Genomic DNA, 204 nt, shown 5'->3' on the forward strand with positions numbered 1-204 from the left:
CCCCTCCGGGACACCGGGGGCCACCGCGGGACACTGCGGGACACCGGGGGACACCGAGGGACACCGGGGGACACTGCGGGACACTGGGGGACACCGAGGGACGCTGCGGGACACCGAGGGACACTGGGGGACACTGAGGGACACTGGGGGACACTGCGGGACACCGGGGGACACCGCGGGACACTGCGGGACACCGGGGGACAC

Source organism: Corvus brachyrhynchos, unplaced genomic scaffold, assembly GCF_000691975.1.
Source record: "Corvus brachyrhynchos isolate BGI_N302 unplaced genomic scaffold, ASM69197v1 scaffold72, whole genome shotgun sequence".
In the NCBI taxonomy this organism is placed as follows: Eukaryota; Metazoa; Chordata; class Aves; order Passeriformes; family Corvidae; genus Corvus; species Corvus brachyrhynchos.